At 43.6% G+C, this 19,772-nt stretch overlaps 1 pseudogene; it reads left to right on the top strand.

Annotated features, from left to right (window-relative positions):
- The first annotated feature begins 6,817 nt into the window (after positions 1-6,817).
- Positions 6,818-11,333, top strand: LOC142457179 (tubulin delta chain pseudogene; annotated as a pseudogene).
- Positions 11,334-19,772: the final 8,439 nt, after the last annotated feature.

The following is a 19,772-nucleotide window of genomic DNA, read 5'->3' on the forward strand; positions in this document are numbered from 1 at the left end:
ACATTTGTTTTTAAAAGGACACTGTCAAACGTAGAATAACTTCACTTGTCCAGGCTTTGCATTGCCCCTAAATACTATTTCATACTTACTAAGCATGTTGCATGTACATAACATTATTCAATGTAATGCATGGATATCCTTCTTAATTTTCAGTACACTATTATTCTATATTGATCACATTGCTCATGTCAGGTCATCTTGGCTCAAAGCAGAGAATACCAGAAAGATGCTTACTTGCATTCCATTGACTATGAAAAGGCATTTGACTTCATGGATCATAATAAGCTGTGGAAAACCTTGAAAACAATGGGAATTCTAAAACACTTCATTGGGCTCATGTGGAACTTGTACGTGGATCAAGAGGCAGTGTGAAAACAGGTCAAGGGGATATTGCATGGTTTAAAATCAGGACAGTTGTGCAGCGGGGTTGCCTCTTCTCACCGTACTTGTTCAATCTACATGCTGAGCAAATATCCGGAGAGCTGAACTTTATGAAGAAGAGTGCAGCATCACAATTGGGGGAAGGCTTACTAAGAACCTGGATAAGCAGATGACACACGTTTACTTGCTGAAAGTGAGGAGGAACTGAAGCACTTGCTGATGAAGATCAAGGATTGCAGCCTTCAGTATGGATTGCAACTCAGTGTAAAGAAGGCCAAAATCCTCACAACTGTACCAGGAGGTGACATCTTGATAAATGGAGTAAAGGTTGAAATTGTCAAGGATTTTGTCTTACTTGGAACAACAATAAATGCTCGTGGAAGCAGCAGCAAGAGATAAATGCGATGTATTACAGTAGTTAAATCAGCTGCACAAAACCTTGCTACAGTACTGAAGAGCAAGGATGTTTCTTTAAGGACTAAGGTGCCTGACCCAAGCCATGGTACCCTCCACTGCATCATATGCATGTGGAAGTTGGACACTGAATAAGGAAGGACTAAGAAGAATAGATGAACTTGAATTGTGGTGCTAGAAACTAATATTGAAAGCACTATGGCCAAAAAAAGGTAAAACGGGCCTGTCTTAGAAATAAGGCCAGAGTGCTCATTAGAAGCAAGGATAGCAGGACTTCATCTTACATATTTTGGACATATTATCAGGAGAGACCAGGCTCTAGAGAAGGACATCATGTTGAGTGACGTGGAGGGATGGCAAAAAAGAGCAAGGTCCTCAAGGAAAGGTATTGTCACAGTAGTTGTCTCAATGCGCTCAGGCGTAGGATCAATTGTGAGGACAGTACAGGGCCATGCAGCATTTAATTCTGTTTTGAATAGGGTCACTATGGGTAGGAGCCAATTCAATGGCACCTCCCAACAATAACAACACTATCACCCTCACTAGACTACTTGTCTGTCAGTTGGTTTTACTGAGCTGTAAATTAACCAAAAAGTGTCCCTACCCATAATGTGCACAGAAATCCAATCTCTAGATATACTATCTTTTTTAAGAAAGAAAGAAAATAACTTTGTTGAGAAGCCCTGAGCAAGGATCCAAGAAGATTCCTAGGCTCTTTAAATACCTAGATATTTTCAGAATTACAGGGAAACAGAGAGGTAATTTATACATATTCACAAAAAATGGTGAGGTAAGACAAGGGATTGGGTGAATTTATGTGCGCTTCCATTTGTTAAAGAGCTATGTAATTTTTAACTTACTGTGCAGGTATTCAGAAAGCACTGGGGTTTGGGCTCCAGGAAACCAGGAAGTATGCCTGAAGGGTTTAATAAATCTGACATTAATCCAAGTTGCAATCAAGATATGTTGGTAATTATTGATTATTGGAATGTAAATGTGGCAAGCAAAGATGAAGGATAACTCAAAACTCACTTCTATCTAGTCAATGCCAACTCATAGTAACCCTTAGGATAGGGTAGAGTTCTCCTTGTGGGTTTCTGAAATTATAACTCTTTCTACAAGAAGAGAAAGGCCTAAAGCTGCTGTTTGGGACAGCTAGTGGTTTTGAACTGCTAACCTTGTGGACTGCACCCCAACACATAACCACTACACCACCAAGTCTGGCTTAAAAATAAGGCCTTGATGATAGAAATTATGCCAGAGAGCACATGATAAAACTTTATAAGATCAATCACTTATTCACTGCGATTACTTTTGTTCAACAACATAAATGACAGCTATGCATGCGGGTTCTTCCAGATGGAATAAACAAGAATCAAGTAGACTACATCTGTGGAAAGAGACAATGGAAAGGCTCAATATCATCTGTCTGAATAAAATCAGGGGCCAACTACATCAAACTTATTCCTGAAACAGTCTCTAAATTTAGGTTGGAACTTCCATATGGACAATTCATGGAAGTTTACACTGAACTTAAACAAAATCAAAACAAGTCAGGAAAGCCAAATTATAGTATTGAATCCATTCTATTTAAATCAAAGACTATTTCAAGAATGGATTCAACACATTGGATACTAATGACAGAAGACCACACAACTTGTGAGATGGCATCAAGGCCATCACACATACAGAACTGGAAAAGTCATTAAAAAGAAAGAAAAGATCAAAGCAGATGTCAGAAGAATCTCTGAAACTTGCTTTAGAACAAAAGAAGCAAAAGCGGTAGGAGAAATGATGAAGCAAAAGAACTGAACAACCACATGGCCAGCCCCACTATGAGATATGATGTCCCTCACTGACCCATGGCCCTGCAGGGGATAGCATTGGAGACACAGTGTGGGAATTGTGCCAAAACTGATCCCACCACACCGAGACAAAGCACTGGGGGAGTGCAGCAGAACAACAAGGGAATGGAGCGACAAGGTCCCCAGGGAATGCTGAAAATGGACTTTGGGGCCAGGGCATGGTGCCCCAACAGACTGGACTGGAGAACACTCCTAAAGGCCAACAAGCAATCCTTGAACTAACTACAAGCTTTTCTTTCTTGATGTCTTTTGTTTTGTTCTTTGTCAGTGGTTTGTTGTTGTTTTGTTGTATACTGTTGCTTGGCTTTCCTCTGTCTTGTTTCTGTGCATGTTATTATCTCCACAGGTCTGTCTAAATAAGATAGGCAGGATGAAGTATCAGGAGGAAAAACAACAGGACCGACAGTTCCGGGGGGACTTGGGATAGGGGGACGTGGGAGTAAGGAAGTGGGGTTAACAAACCCAGGGACAAGGGAACAACAAAGGGTCCAAATTGGTGGTGAGGTGGGAGGGGGAGGCCTGGTAAGGAATGATCAAGGGTAAGGCAACGAAGAGATATAGCTATAACCCAGGTGGAGATGGAGCATGATAGTGGGGCAGGAGGAAAGTCAAGGGAAGTAGAGGAAAGAGCTTGGAGGCAAAGGGCATTTATAGAGGTCTAGACAAAGATATGTACATATGCAAATATATATATGAGGGTGGGGAAATAGATCTATGTGCCTATATTTATAGGTTTAGTATTAAAGTGGTGGAAGGACCTTGGGCCTCTACTCAAGCATCCCTCAATGCATGAATACTTTCTTCTATTAAATTGGCATTCTATGATGCTCACCCTCCCGACACAACCACTGAAGCCAAAGCAAGTGAACAAGCAAATGTGGTGAAGAAAGCTGATGGTGCCTGGCTATCAAAAGAGATAGCGTCTGGGGTCTTAAAGGCTTGAAGGTAAACAAGCGGCCATCTAGCTCAGAAGCAACAAAGCCCACATGGAAGAAGCACACCAGCCTGTGCAATCACGAGGTGTGGAAGGGATCAAGTATAAGGCATCATCAGAAAAAAAAATCTTACCACAGTGAATGAAGGAGGAAGCGCAGAGTGGAGGCCCAAAGCCCATTTGTCAGTCACTGGATATCACCTCACAGAAGGGTCTAGGGGAGGAGATGAGGCAGTCAGGGTGCGATGTAGCACTGATGAAGAATACAGCTTTCCTCCGGTTCCTAAATGCTTCCTCACCCCCAACTACCATGATCCGAATTCTACCTTGCAAGTCTGGATAGAGCAGAGGTTGTACACTGGTGCAGATAGGAGCTGGAGGCACAGGGAATCCAGAGCGGATGATCCCTTCAAGACCAGGGGTGTGAGTGGCAATACGGGGAGGGTAGAGGGTGAGTGGGTTGGAAAGAGGGAACCGATTACAAGGATCTACATGTGACCTCCTCCCTGGGGGACGGACAACAGAAAAGGGGGTGAAGGGAGACGTCGAACAGGGCAAGATATGACAAAATAATAATTTATAAATTATCAAGGGCTCATGAGGGAGGGGGGAGCAGGGAAGGAGGGTCAAAAAGAGGACTTGATGCAAAGGGCTTAAGTGGAGAGCAAATGGTTTGAAAATGATTAGGGCAAAGAATGTACAGATGTGCTTTATACAATTGATGTATGTGTGGATTGTGATAAGAGCCTTATGAGCCCCAATAAAAAGATTTTTTAAAAAAAGATTAGACCTTTGCTTGAGTTTAGGGTTAGGGTTACTGGTAGCTTTAGGTTTAAGGGTAATGGTAGGGCTCGGTTTAGACCTAGGGTTATGATGAGTGTTAGGGACATTTAAGTTTTGAATCCATACAGGTGAACTTGTGTGGGAAACAGAACCTGGGAAAGAGTGCATGCGGACAAATTCTCAACATTCATATGTTAAGGGGTCTTCGAGGCCAGGGCTTCTGAGAAGGGAACCTTCACAATCGTAAACTGGAGATATGTTCCAATAACATTCTCCTAAAAAGTAAGTCATTCCCCTCAATGTCCTCCCATAATAATGCCAAATTTAAGGAGATGTTTGCAAACACATGGTCACTTACTAGGTGCTTGCAGGTCAACTGCTTGAAGGCTATCTGCCTGAAGGGTGTCTGTCATCAAAAGCAATCAGACCCTATTGTCTGCCCCACCCTAAGTACAGCCCACTCCCTTCTGATAAGGATCATAGATGATTCCCCTGGAGGAGAACTCAAAGACTCCTAAGGTCAAGCCAGCTCAGAGACGACCAAGTTTAGGCTGCCACCTTGACTACAGTCCATCCATCTTGTTACATATGTACCGTCTATGTATCTTCCTGTCACATGTATACCTCTAGTCCCTCCCTTTCCTATTGTGTGTATACACCTAGCTCATCCCCATCCCCATTACGTGTATGTCTCCAGTACAATCCCTTCCTGCTATGGATGTGTTTACCATGGTTTGCATGCCGGAGATTATATAAACTCATGTGATCACATTACACTCTCTCTAAGAACCAGGACCTACAAATCAAGCCTGTCTCCTCTGAAATGTAGGGTTCCTATGTAATGGCAGCTCTGTAACACAAGATCCATGTTAAACCAAAATTTTATTTACCCCAGTGTGTTAGGCAGGGATCTCTAGAGAAACAAAATCAGGACACTTGTGATTAGATAGATAGATAGATAGATAGATAGATAGATAGATAGATAGATAGATAGATAGATAGATAGATCTATGTAGTGAGAGGGAGTGTAACAGCTAGTTAGCCCACACAGCAGTACAGAGGGCTCAGTTCAACTCACTTTCTTTGAACAGTTAATATACTGATAGCCCTACAATTCACAAGGGCTGCAGGTCCAAGGTCAAGGAAGCAAACAGCGGCATCTGCTCTCAGGCAAGACAGGTAGAGTTTGCCCACTGACAGCAGACAGTAGGGTGGGCCGCCACAGGTAGTAGCGTGGGAACATGGTGAAGCAGGCCCCAATGGGGTCTCAAGCTCCAGGAATTTCTGAACAGCAACACCACCAGTAGAATGGCAAAGCTGGTCTCGAAGGAGCCTCAAGTTCTAGCAATGCACAGCCAGGCGACAGACACAATCCACAGGTTGGCTCAGCCCACAGGTAGTGCAGCACATGGTTGAGGCAAAGGATTAGCCCAAGCAACAGCATGCTGGTCCAATAACCAGGGAGAAAGAGAAACGGGAGGCCAGCCTTGGAAAGTATTTATCTCGGTCGCCCTCCAATCAAGCTGTGACCTGATTAAACTCCGTCCACATGTTCCTACAGAGGCCTAGTCTGCACAATAAACCTAACTATCACACTCAGTTTGTGCCCGTCATTCTATGATTTGTGTCTGACTGAAGAGCTATCCCACCAGCATGTGTATATATGCTTTATACACAAAGGGACAAGGAGGCTAACATTTAGAGAGACACCCCCATGACTATCTCCCGCAGTCTCCTTTCCCACATATGTGAAAATAAAATTTAGAATCTTTCGAATCCACCTGTTTCTGTAACCTGGCAACAGTGACAGTGCAATATGGGGCCTCTCTGTTACCACCGTGCAACACAAGGAATTTAAGGATGTAGCTTAAAGGGTGTCTGAAGATAAAGGAAAAAAAGAATTTTGGAAAGTGTGAGGGAATGAAAATTCCCTGATCCTTTCAGAGAATTACATCCTGTTAACTTACAGACAACAGAATATTCTGGAGCCCAAGACAGGTAAAGAGCAATGAAGGGCTGACACAAGAGAACTTTGGGCTTAGACATACTTTGCTTTCCTTTTACATTTTCCTCACACCGCTGAGATCAGGTTTTCTCCATCACAGACTAACAGGCAGATAAATTCAAAATAATTACTCTACAGTGGCCTCAGAAGAAACCAGGGAGATTGACTTCAGTCCCTCTCTATTTATAATGGCAAGGATCACTCACATGCAACTTATTCTTCAGGCACTAGGGTACAAATCCACCTGCAGTGTCTCTGGGTTCTCCATCACCAGTAGTCACTGCTGGCCCTGCATCTGCCACTTTCGGGAAGGGACTTCAGTGGGTGGGACTCATATGCTATGATGGTAATACAAATTATAACCTGCCCTTCAAAAACCAACTCTCCATCACTACAGACACATCAAATACTCAGTTATTCCTGAAGCTGAGCTCCATGACTGCTGAGGACATGGTCATGTGTTACTGTGCAAGGTACATAGTGAGAGGAAGTCTGAGAGCCAGACACCAACCCACCCTGCAGGGAGGATGGCTGGGCAGCAAGGGGTGCACAGGACCACCCAGGATTTAGATACTGAAGCAGGTGCAGATGGCTTCAGAGCAGGTTTCATTTTGTGGTTTCTGATTCATATATATCTCACAGCTTCCCTAAGGTAGTTCTATTTTTTTAATTCTGTTTACTCCTGATATCTGGGAATTCAAAAGTTGTATTATAATAGGAAAAACTTTTCTGTCTTACAGCAGTCAAAGGAATGCAACCGGAAATGCTGGTGTGTTGTTGTTGTTGTTGTTGTTGTTTTTCTCCTGCAGGGGTGCAGCCAATTTACCCTCTCCAAGTCAAAGGAAGAAAGGAAAGTTTTGATTTCAAATGTATCCCAGTGAGGAAACCACAGCAGTCCAAAATAGAATGTCTTTGTGGTATTATGCTTGAAATCAGAATACAGAGAGAATATAAGAGGGTATGCAAAAACAAAACAAAAAATTATTTTCAAGCTCTGTATTTAAATTTTTTAACAAAACAAGCTTACACTTAATACATTTGTCAAATCTGCAATTCCATTCTTGGAAACATTTTTCAAACTCAACTGTTTAGATGGCTAACAGCACCTCCCTCGTTTTTCTCTTCATGTCTACGTTCATCAAGTCACTGGCTTTTCATGTTCCTCTTCATTCATGGAAACAAAAAGAAGTCACACAGAGCAAGGTCAGGTGATTAAGGTCCGTGGGGCAAGAGAGGCATGCTGGCTTTTTCCACAAACTGGTGCACTGAGATAGCTACCTGAGCAGGTGCATTGTCATGGTTGCAAAACCAGCCCCCGTCTGTCACAAATCAGGACTTTTTTTGTTGCACTGTTACACAATCTTTTCCCCCATAGAAAGCTTAATTAACAGTCTGACCTGGTGGAATGAACTCCAAATGCACCAGGAGTCTACATTTTTGTCCGTTGGGGAAGGTGACAGGCCTTCCAAACAAGGTTTGTTATCAATGGACATTTCATCTTTTTTGAAATGAGAAAACCACTTGTACACTTCACACACACACCCATAGCGCTGTCCTTGTAAGCTGTGTTCAACATCACAACAGTTTCTGTGGCATTTTTCCTCAGCGGGGGTGGGGAGGGGATTTCAGAGCTGCATGCTGTTCTCTTAAATTGGCCATCACAAAAAAATGAAGTTCAAGTGAAACTGCTTTTAGAGAAAAAATTCACTGTGACCAGTGAGAACCTTCCCAGGTGAGGCCAGTGCCTGTACTAATTCAGAAGGAGTTGCTCACAGGAGCCAGAGGGAGGGGGTTGGGAGACGAGGGGGTTAATGGGATGTGTACTGTTGGTTTTTTCTTGGGGATACCCCTCATACATACTTTTGGCTTTGGAATTTACACTTTGAGGAGTCGCATGTAGATACTTTATATTGCCTGGGGTTTCAGGTCATTCACGTGAAACAACTGTTGCCCAGGAGAAAACATACAGAGCAAGAGGGTCCTGTGAGCCGTGGGCCAGTCTTGGGAAGTCTTCATTGACTAACTACGTAGCAGGGTCTACATTTTAATCACTCATAGTCTGGTAACTAAGAGAAAACTCCCAGTATTATGGACCCTTTTACTTGGCCATCCACGTGCAACCTGCCTACTTCTGAGCAATGTAGCAAGTTACAAAAGTTTCATAGAGACCCTAAGGAAGCGCCCTTAGGCTAACTGTATTTTATAAAGGAGGATTTTTGTTACAACGGGAATAAAAGGAAAGGTGTCTGTGAGAGGTTTTGAGAAGGTGAGGGGTTACGTTATGCTCAGCAGGTACTGAGAAGAAGTTACAGGGGCTGGCATCAAGACCCCTTCACTCAATAAACCTTAAATTCCTGCCTTTTAATAATATGGAATATGGGCAAAGCTCTTTGTCTTCTGTAATTTCTTCCTGCTGGATGCTTGGTGAAGATATGTATACTTTTCTGCAAGAAAAAAAAGGAAAACAATGAAACAAAATATACATACATATTAAAATGAGGCATCCTAGGAGCAGCAGGACCCATGGATCAATTAAGTCTTTTTTAATCCAGAAATTCCAAATGTATTTGATCAGACAATGTGTCCAGGGGTACATATTTTGAGAAAGTTTATTTTACACTTCACATTTTAAAATTTCACATGGTGGAATTAGATCAATGTGTTTCATTTTAGGCTGATTCCTCCCCACCCACCCCCCGCCCCTTCTCTTCTATCTCAATAGAAGGAAATGTTTTCCAACATGGACCAGGCAGGGATTCTTTTTTCAGGATTTGTCACTTTCTCCCAGCCAGCTTGTTCTTGCACCCAGTCTCAGTAACTGCTATCTGGTCAACTCTGACTCGCCGCGACCCTGTAAGACAAGACTCTTTACGGGCATAGAAGGCTTCCTCTGTCTCCCTCGCAGTGACTGGCGATTTCAAACCTTTCTTCCTTTCTTTTTAAAAATCATTTTATTAGGGGTTCATACAACTCTTATCATAATCCATCTATATATCAGTTGTGTCAAGCACATCTGTACGTTCATTACCCTCATCATTCTCAAAACATTTGCTAAGCCCCTGGCATCAGCTCATTTTCCCCTCCCTGCCCATCCCCCCTCCCCCATGAACCCTTGATAATTTATAAATTATTATTTTGTCATGTCTTACACTGTCTGATGTCTCCCTTCACCCACTTTTCTGTTGTCCGTTCCCCAGGGAGAAGGTTATGTATACATCCGATAACAAGGGATATTCGGTCACCCAATTAGAGTTTTGTTGAAAGGATGTCATGCTGGGTGCTCTACAGGCCAGGAAGGTGTTCATCAAGCTTTACTGTTTCCTGTTCGTTTATAGGAATTAACATGCAGGTACACCCCTGTCCATCGTGTTCCTGTTCTTAGATGCTGTCCAGATGATTCTGACCCCTAGTGGCCCCTTGGGACAGAGTTGCCCCCTAGGGTTTTCTCGGCTCAAATCTTTATGGAAGCTGATTGCCGCTGGGTGGGCTCCAGCCAGCCCCCTTTTGGTTGGTAGCCAAACGCTTCACTACAGAGCCCCTCTTCTGGTAGAGAATTAAATTGTCATAGCGATTAGATCAGGGCCCCTCATACAATTGGCACCTCCAGCTCCCTCTGCCTGCCTCTGATGGCTACCGACGGCGGTGGTTCATCCTATATCAGATCCCCTGGTCCAGCAAGAGCCCTGATGGCTGGTCCCCTTCCCCTCCCCCACTTCACCTGTTCCCGAGATGACAGCTGGCCTGGGATATTCCCTAGTGCTGCGATGTCCACACCCCCAAAGCCCCCAGGGAATTCTTGTGCTGTCACCTTGGTGCTTGCTACTCAGTGTGTCCACCCGGGAGTCCGTGAGGGTGCAGACCAAGTTCAGCTCTCCACTTCCACAAGTCTCCCAGGTGACCTGCCCGGTCACCTGCTGTGAGATTGTCCTACCCCAGCTGGCCGAGGCCTCAGTTCTTGAGCCACACCTGGTGGCCAGGGACAGTCTGGAGGCGAGGTGAGCCGCTGCTGCCGCTGTGTGGAGAGGCGCCTGGCCAGCAAATGTTTGTGGTGGCTAAGCCAGGATCAGAGAGGGACTCCTCTTTGCGCTGGTTGGCTTTGAACTTGCTGCTCTGTAAACTGTGCCTCATCTGACTGTGTGGGTGTTCTGACCCTGCCAACGACTTCCTTGGTTGATTGGGTCCCTCAGAGGGCTGTCCCTCCTGTGAGTCCCCACCCCCACTCAGCCTGAGTGCAAGCACCCTGGGGGCTGAGGGGGGGGGAGGGCCGGGTGCCCTTGCCTGCCTTGTCTGTGTGTCCCCATCCATCAGTGACTGTGCCAAGGCGGTAATAAACATCTGTCAGCCGGAAAAAAAATTGGGAGACTTAATGGAGAATCTTGTTCCCCACCCTGAATTCAAGATGCTGGGTGTGCGGACCATTCCTCAGATGTCTGAGAACCCACTGGCGTACAGCACATTTACTTGGGCAGGCCTCCTCAAGCATTTGAGACAGATGCTCATTTCTAATGCAAACGTGGAAGAAGGTATCAACTGGCAAGTACGGCCACCTGTATCAGGACTGCCTCCTCTTGGCAAAACACCTTTCACCAGGGAGCTTCATTTGAACACTTCTGTTGCTAACTTGGTCATCCTTCGTGGCAAAGATGTGCAAAGTGCAGATCTGGGGGGATTGAAAGATCCAGCCCTCTATACTTCCTGGTTAGCACCTGTTGATGCTTTTAATGTATGGAAAACTCAACGAGCCTTCAACAAGTATGAGAAGTCTGCCACATTGGTCAGCAACAGCCAGTTCGTAGTCAAGCCACTTGATCTGATTGTCGGCAAAGCGTGGAATGTGTTTGCTTCAAAAGCCTACATCCATCAATACACAAAATTTGGAATTGAAGAAGAGGACTTCTTGGACACTTTCTCTTTGTTAGGGCAGGTCATTTCCAGTCACTGTAACCTCTGATCTTGAACAAGAGTGTTTTGGGACTAAAATAATTATTGTTAATATCATTTCTGTAAGGGTTTCAACGTCTTATTTGTTAAAGTAACAGTGGAATGCTGGTTTCGTTGTGCACACTAGACCCAAAGGAAAGGAGGGACATCTTTATATTACAAAATAATGTTTTCAATGAAAACATCTTCTACTTACTTTTCATTTTTAGGGGAAAAATTGGTTCTTTTACAAAGAATATTAGAAACCCTTGCTGAGCTGTTGAGACTCGTGTCTGGAGTAGCCAAGGAAAAAGAATATTCCACTTGCCCTCATATTCCTAAATCTTCCCTCTTTTCTGAAAAAGAAAATTCATTCAATATAAAGTAAACCTCTGCTGCAAAATGTTAAGCTAAGAAATTCCAGTTGCGTACGTAAATACAAATGTATTTATCTTTGAAGTGCACGCTTTGAGCCAGCAGAGGGAGCTGTTGTCAAAAGCTACAACGAACATTTAAAAGTAAAAAGTCATAAAAATAAGTTTTGTTTTTTTTAAAGTAAGATTTTTTTTCCCACTTAAGCAACTATTTAAGAAATGAATGTCAGGATTTTTATAATAAATATACATCATGTATTTCTTAGGGCTGTCCTCTCTGGTGGAAACTGAATTGGGTATCAGGAGGGCTACGTAGATTCCTCTTTTCTTCTCCATCTCACTCGATGCCTTGTTGTGCCTTTTTAACAGCGAAAGAAGCAGGGTCCAAAGTACATAATTATACATATTAAACTAAGAAGTCCCAGAAGTGGTAGGAGCCATGGGGCTCAAGATTTCAAAATAGTTTTTAATGTTCTTTTCTTTTAAAGAAACCAAGGCAAATAAAATCCACTTTCCTCAAACCTTCTACAATGTACTGTATACCTTCAAGTTTAGCCTACTGTCCATCCTCTGGTACACCCAGACATCCTAAGACAAGCTCCTCTTTTTGTGTTTTTGTTTTTGTAATCATTTTTATTGAGGGCTCATACAACTCTTATCGGAATCCATCCATCCATTGTGTCAAGCACATTTGTACATTTGTTGCCATCATCATTCTCAAAACATTTCCTTTCTACTTGTGCCCTTGGTATCAGCTCATTTCCCCTCCCTCCCCCACCATCCCTCCTTCAGGAAACCTTGATAATTTAGAAATTACTTTTTTCATGTTTTACACTGTCCAATATCTCCCTTCAGCCACTTTTCTGTAGCCTGTCCCCCCAAAGCTACTTTCTTTAACCTTCTTACATCCTCATTGTTTGCAGGTATTGCAAACCCTGACAAATACAGTTCACCTTTCCTCAATCCTTCTCCAACTTACTGCATACTCTCAAGCTGCGCTTTGCCCTCTTTCATCTTCTGGCACAGACGTAAAATTCACGTTCTTCTTCCTTCTTCAGCTTACCGAATCTTTTCCCCTAGCTGGCATTGGAACTTCACTTCTTGGCATCTATGATTTTTGCAGTTAACATAACTTTTAAACCTGCCCAATTGCGTATTGGGCAGAATAGTGGAGAACAGAGTGTAAGGGTTGGGAACAATGGGATGAATCGGCAAGACAGCAAAGTTGATGATGCTTTAAGATCTTGAACTAGTCTGTAGTTGCTACTGGTTTAATGACTGGCAGAATTGGTAAGTTGTAGGGAGAGTGAGTGGGCCTTAATAGGCCTTCCTTCAGGGGTTTTGACATTATAGGTTTCAGGCTTTTAAGTGTCAAAAGTGATAGGGGACTGAGGCACATTAGGAAATGTCAAGGTGTCATTTAACCTGATGTAAACAGGTTAGTGACGCAAAGTAACAGCATTTAAATGATATACCTCACCCGTGGGTTAACCAGAGCAGGTAGTAAAGGAGGGAATTGACAGGGAGGTACCAGGACACTAGAGCTATTTTGGGAGGAAGTGAAGGCAGGTAGCATTGTAAGAGAAGTAATAGGTTGGGAGGCTGTGAGGCTTCTGTCAATTGTATAGATATTCCTGTTTTGAATTGAGTATGGGGATGGGCAATATGGAATGGGTAGAAGCTTGTGTGAGAACTGCACATTATACCAGTGATATGAAAGTGTTCGTGTAATGAGTGACTCTGATACTACACTTGTGACTGCTGGAATAGTGGCTGGTGCTAAAGAAGTGTGTCCTACGTGTGTAAGTAATGTAGACTATGCAGAGAGGAAAGAAATGGGCTTACCAGAGATGACAGTAGTTACCCTGGGCATGAGGTGGGTGGTCTCCGTGGGCCTCAGACCCTGGACCCAGTTCTTGATTGCTGAGCCTACGAGCCCTGATGGTGAGGCATTTTTGAGGAGGTTGCTCCAGAGACATTATGGAAGAGGTGATCCTTCCCACTTTCTGGCAGAAAAGGCAATCAGCATCCTAGAGTCCCCTTTTGATTGTATTCTAGGACAGGTTCTGGCGGAAATCAGGGTCCAAGTGGCTTACCCACTTGTGGTTGAGTGTTAACTGGTTCAGATATACCCATTGTGCTTTGAAGGGTAAAGGCCAGCAAATGTATAAGCTCTTTCCTCACCTTGGGAGATGTGAGATAAGATGTGGATGAGGTAATGTAGTGCCACCTAGTGTTGAAAGAGTAAACCTGGTGAATTTATGAAAAGTCTTTGAGAGGCTATGACAGTGGTTCTTAACCTGTGGGTCACGACCCCTTTGGGGATCAAACGACCCTTTCAAAGGGGCTGCCTGATTCATAACAGTAGAAAAATTACAGTGATGAAGTAGCAATGAAAATAATTTTATGCAAAAAAATAATAATTTTATGCTTGGGGGGGTCACCACAACATGAGGAACTGTATTAAAGGGTTACGGCATTAAAAAGGTTGAGAACCACTGCTATATAAAAACTGTGCTGAATTTTCTCATGGGTTCTAGATATGAATTTCTATTGCTTCTCTGTAATGCCATATATTAGTTACATAATCTGTTGTCCATTTGAGAGGATTAAGAGCCAGGGGGTGGGGTGTAGCCTGTCAATCAGGTCACAGCTTAATGACCTTATTTGGAGGTGCTAAGGAGATAAATAGCTCACTGGAGGCAGGACATAGTATGACTCCCTGAAAGACATTCCACCTGAGAAGACATATGGAGCTAAACTAATGCCCTGAGCTTGAAGAGCCATGTAGAGACCCCTGCCAGTGCTGAGATGCTTACACACCACTGGATCCATAAGACTTTGCACCCACACTGGCCTGTGATATTTCTGCATTTGGCATAATTGCATGTGTTGTGTGAGTCTGAAGAGGAATTTATACACTGGAATCAGATATATGGCTAATATCAGACTTATGGATTTGATCTGGACTAGACTGGGACATTTTCTCAATATTCAATTACTCTTGCATGTAAAGCTCTTTCTTATTCACATATGAGTCTCCCTGGATTTGTTTTTCTAGTCTACCCAGACAAACCATGCTGCTACCCAGACACTCTTCCTGTCTTTTTTGTTTAATCATTTTACTGGGGGCTCATACAATTCTTTTTTTTTAAACAATTTATTGGGGCTCATACAATTCTTATCACAGTTCATACATATACATACATCAATTGTATAAAGCACATCTGTACAGTCTTTGCCCTAATCATTTTTTTCTCCTCTTTTTTTTTTACATTTTATTAGGGACTCATACAACTCTTATCACAATCCATACATATACATACATCAATTGTATAAAGCACATCCATACATTCCCTGCCCCAATCATTCTCAAAGCATTTGCTCTCCACTTAAGCCCCTTGCATCAGGTCCTCTTTTTTTTTCCCCTTCCCTCCCCTTTCCCCCCTCCCTCATGTGCCCTTGGTAATTTATACATCGTTATTGTGTCATATCTTGCCCTATCCGGAGTCTCCCTTCCCCCCTTCTCTGCTGTCCCTCTCCCAGGGAAGAGGTCACATGTGGATCCTTGTAATCAGTTCCCCCCTTCCAACCCACTCACCCTCCACTCTCCCAGCATCGTCCCTCACACCCTTGGTCCTGAAGGTATCATCCACCCTGGATTCCCTGTACCTCCAGCCCTCATATGTACCAGTGTACAGCCTCTGTCCTATCCAGCCCTGCAAGCTAGAATTCGGATCATGGTAGTTGGGGGGAGGAAGCATCCAGGATCTGGGGGAAAGCTGTGTTCTTCATGGGTACTACCTCGCACCCTAATTAACCCATCTCCTCTCCTAAACCCCTCTATGAGGGGATCTCCATTGGCCGACACTTGGGCCTTGGGTCTCCACTCTGCACTTCCCCCTTCATTTAATATGGTGTATATATATACATATACACATATATACACACACTTATATCGTTGTTGTTTTTTTTGCATGATGCCTTATACCTGGTCCCTTGGCACCTCGTGATAGCACTGGCCGGTGTGCTTCTTCCATGTGGGCTTTTTTGCTTCTGAGCTAGATGGCCGCTTGTTCACCTTCAAGCCTTTAAGACCCCAGACACTATCTCTTTTGATAGCTGGGCACCATCAGCTTTCTTCACCACATTTGCTTATGCACCCATTTGTCTTCAGCGATCCTATCATGGAGGTGTGCAGTCAATGATATGATTTTTTGTTCTTTGATGCCTGGTAACTGATCCCTTCAGGACCACTCGATCACACAGGCTGGTGTGTTCTTCCATGTGGACTTTGTTGCTTCTGAGCTAGATGGCCGCTTGTTTATCTTCAAGCCTTTAAGACCCCAGTCACTATCTCTTTTGATAGCCGGGCACCATCAGCTTTCTTCACCACATTTATTTGTTCACCCACTTTGCTAGCTTCCAAAAAGAAAAAACCAATAGCCCACTTGAAAGGTGGGCAAAGTACTTGAACAGAAGTTTCACAGGCGCAGAAATCCGAATGGCCAACAAACATATGAGAAAATGTTCCCGATCTTTAGCCATAAGATAAATGCAAATTAAAACAACAATGAGGTACCACCTGACACCCTCAAAGGTAGCCCAATTCAAAAAATCAGAAAGCAACAAGTGTTGGAGGGGCTGAGGGGAGACAGGAACTCTCATCCACTGCTGGTGGGACTGTAAGTACGTACAGCCACTATGGAAATCAATCTAGTGATACCTAAAACAGATGGAAATAGAGTTACCATATGACCCAGCAATCCCCCTACTGGGCATATACCCAGAAGAGGCAAGAAACAAACCAAGACCAGACATCTGTGCTCCAGTGTTCATTGCGGCACAGTTCAGAATTGCAAGGAGTTGGAAGCAACCCAAATTTCCATCAACTGACGATTGGATTAAAAAACTGTGGTATATACATACAATGGAGTACTAGGCATCACTAAAAAGCAGTGATGAACGTATGAGGCACATAGCGGCATGGGAAGAACTAGAGGAAATCATGCTAAGTGAGGTAAGTCAGGCACAAAAGGACAAGTACAACATGAGCCCGCTGAGGTAAGAATTAAAACATTTTTAAAAAAGCAAAAGTGGCATAGGGAAAAAAACTACTGTATACAAACATTTTTTTTTCCCGCCATATATACAAACATTTTAGGGGTGAAGACTGTGTAGTATGGAAGAGACCAGACCAAAACCAGGGATGTACATGGTAGACAATGGTGGAGGAAGCGGGGAAAGGAAAACAAAAGGATGAATACAAGGAAGAAAAGGGTAGTGGGGTCATGGGCATTAATCCACCCAAGGGGAGGGTATTGTTTATATCTCATACAATTCTTATCACAGTCCATACATACATCCATTGTCAAGAACATATGTACATTGGTTGCCATCATCATTCTCAAAACATTTGCCTTCTACTTGAGCCTTAATATCTGCTGCTCATTTTCCCCCTCCCTCCCCACTTCTCCCCTACCTCGTGCACCCTTCATCATTCATATATTACTATTTTGTCATATATTACACTGTCTGACATCTCCCCCTGCCCTCTTCTCTGCTGTCCCTCCCCCAGGGAGGAGGCTATATGTAGATTCCTGTAATCAGTTCCCCCTTTCTACCCCACAGTCTCTCCACCCTCCAGGCATCACTACTCTCATCACTGTTTCTGGAGGAGTCATCTGTCCTGGATTCCCTGTGTTTCCAGTTGCTCTCTGTACCAATGTACACCTTCTGTTCTAGCCAGTTTTGCAAGGTAGAATTGGGATCATGATAGTGGGGAGGAGGAAGTATTTAAGAACTAGAGGAAATTTATATGTTTCATCATTGCTACCCTGCACCCTGCCTGGTTCATCTCCTCCCCCCAACCCCTCAGCAAGGGGTGTCCAGTTGGCTACCATTGGGCTTTGGGTCTCCACTCTGCACTCACCCACATTTTCAATGAATGATGTTTTGTTCCTTGATGCTTGATACCTCATCCCTTCGACAGCTCATGGTCACACAGGCTGGTGTGTTCTTCCATGTGGGCTTTGTTGCTTCTGAGCTATATGGCCGCTTGTTTATCTTCGAGCCTTTAAGACACCAGACACTATCTCTTTTGATAGCCTGGCACCATCAGCTTTCTTCACCACATTTGCTTATGCACACATTTGGCTTCATTGATCATATCAGGGAGCTGGGCACCCACTGATATGGTTTTTAGCTCTTTGATATCTGATAACTGGTCCCTTCTGCACCTTGGGGTCAGACAGGCTGGTTTGCTTCTTCCATGTAGGCTTTGATGGTTCTCAGCTAGGTGGCCGCTTGTTTATCTTCAAGCTTTAGGAGCCAGAGTAGTTATATGAATAATATGAATATCTTTCCAGGTAAGATTATAAGACTGAGTGATATTTTAAACTTTCTGGCATAAATGTCTACGTCAGAGGCAAAAGTTTCCAGACATCTTCCTAGAAAAAAATAAACCATAAATTTGAGAAAAGAATATGCATTTTTACCAGCCCTTCTGCTCCCATGACTTCTCGGAGAGGAAGGAAGGAGGCAGGGTTTGAGGATGGACTCTGGATTCAAAGAAGCTGCTTCTGTGCAGGGAAGAGTTGAACAAAAACTGGTGAGAGGAAGGAATGATGCCAGCAGCAGGGGAGAGATGTCAGATTGCTCAGAAGATGGTGCTGATGGGAGGGCACTCTGACACAGAAGGAGTGAAGGGAGAAACTTGTGGTGTGGGGAGGGAGAAATGACTGCAGAAGTTGTATAGATAACAGGGTAGGGGGTATGGGATTACAGAATGTCAGAAGGTGGTGGAGGAGATGGAGGTGGAGGAGATGGGATTACAGAATGTCAGAAGGTGGTGGAGGAGAAGGTGGTGGAGGTGGGAGTGGGAGGGGTTTAGAACAAAGGAAGAAGACGTTCTTGAGGAGGGGGTGAAACAGCACTAAAGGAAGAGGCTGACTGAGGCTTAAAGTGATCTGAAAAACTAGAAGGGCAATTTTACCCTGGGCTTGCAGGAATTGAGGAGGAAGGCAATCCTGATAGAGATGGGGATGAGAGCAGAGACTATAGAATGCTTGCAAGTATGGTTGTTGAAAAAAAAATTTGATTTGCAGTAATCATTAGAATTTTTAAGTCAGGAGTGCCATCTAGTGGACATTTCAAATTGTGAGGATTAATTTGTAGTCGCTAGATTTTCTATAATCAGTTGGATACCCAGCAGTTCCAGGTTGCATTCACAGTACATCCTATAATCAAAGGCTGAATGAGTGAAAAATTGAGCTCGTGAGAGGAGCCACTGGCTGAGAAGGACATCTGACTGCAGATGACCCTGGAGTGGGGAGCTTTGGATTTTACACTCACAGATCCTTTCGAATTGGAATGTCTCTAACTGCAGACATACAAGACTGCTGTGATGGGTCCGGGAAGAGGCCACCAGAGAATCAGTATTAGAGAGGCTAATGTCTCAACAGTCCTGGCCACAAATACCTCTCTAGAGTTTCAGCACCATTATGTTGGAACGGGAATAAAGGAAAAGCAGAGCCAGATAATAGATTTTAATTAACAGGTTTTAGTAGAGTTAACGAACTGCCAGGGTGTTTAGATTGGAATGAGAGTAAAGAGGGCAGGTTAAAGGAAGTTTGGAAGACAGTAGAGAGAGAATATCTGACAGGAAGAAGGGAGAGCTAGAGAGAGGAAGAGACTGAGGGACTTGCGGCCACAGGAGAAGGTGCAGAAAGTCAGAGAGAGAGAGAACAAAGGAATCCCATGTTAATAATCTTTGGGGCCAGAAATAAATCATTATGTCTAAAAGGAGTCTACTATTCCCCACATTGCCTGTGGCACCAGGGGAATGGTGAAGAGAGGGGGCAAGGTCTCTGTGAGACTATTTTGAGAAGACGAGGTGTCACAGTATGGAGCTACCTCATGGGGGTGGAGAAAGGGTTAGAGACGCTGGCTATGGCTGAGAGCTGCCCCTTCGCTCAGATGGACCTTATAATTTTCTAAAAGCATTCAGTAAAATAACTTGAGGGATTAAAATCAATGAGTAATTTAATCAATGAATTTTTTCAGATGATAAATTTTATTTGGGTCAGTAATGGAAA

Source organism: Tenrec ecaudatus, chromosome 9 (assembly GCF_050624435.1).
Source record: "Tenrec ecaudatus isolate mTenEca1 chromosome 9, mTenEca1.hap1, whole genome shotgun sequence".
NCBI classification, from domain to species: domain Eukaryota; kingdom Metazoa; phylum Chordata; class Mammalia; order Afrosoricida; family Tenrecidae; genus Tenrec; species Tenrec ecaudatus.